Genomic DNA, 780 nt, shown 5'->3' with positions numbered 1-780 from the left:
TTGGTCCATACAATGGGTGATGCTTTGGACCCCATAAACAAAAAGCCTCATGAAACCTTCATTTTTAGCACAAGGAAGAATAGCTTACAGGTTGGAAATGATATGAGGTTGAGTAAATAATGACAGAATCTACATTTTGGTGAACTGTCCCTCCATTATTTGTGTACACATTCCTTAAATATGTGTATGGTAAAGGTTTGTATTATTTGGACATTTGACTACTATTATCTCCTACAGCGGCACTTCAGCTGGTTCACCCATGACAAATTAAACAGGCGAAGCTTTCTAATATAAATTTGTAATATTATTCAGAAAAAGCGCTTAACTCAAGCAAACTTAATAAACATGTCATGAACAATTTTGTGCCATTTTCCATCAATTTCCTCTTCCGAATATAGAAAAATGACTTAACATGCATGCTGTTTGTGTCATAATGAAAGAATCGCATTTGTAGCCTTTTTAAACAATGATTGTGATGCATGATTTGATTTCACAATCAAATCTGCTCTGTCACTTTCACAATTTTAATGCTATTCGATTAATGGAGTTTGCACCCACAAAACAAGCTCTGCCAATGACTGTCACCATGTTGTTGGATGCAGTTTTCTGTATGCATGAATTATGCATTGTGCAGAAGTAATAAAAACACTTCTTTTCTCTCCCAATTGGACATTAGTCATTCTGTGTATATCTTCCTTCACACTTGTGAAAGCTAAAATTGAAACCATTAGAACTAAACTCCATAAATAAGTGGATTGAAAGCCAGAGTTTTCCAAAGGG

This window comes from Sinocyclocheilus grahami, unplaced genomic scaffold (genome assembly GCF_001515645.1).
Source record: "Sinocyclocheilus grahami isolate Dianchi unplaced genomic scaffold, SAMN03320097.WGS_v1.1 scaffold1145.1, whole genome shotgun sequence".
Lineage (NCBI taxonomy): Eukaryota > Metazoa > Chordata > Actinopteri > Cypriniformes > Cyprinidae > Sinocyclocheilus > Sinocyclocheilus grahami.
Note: the sequence above shows the minus strand (reverse complement) of the source record.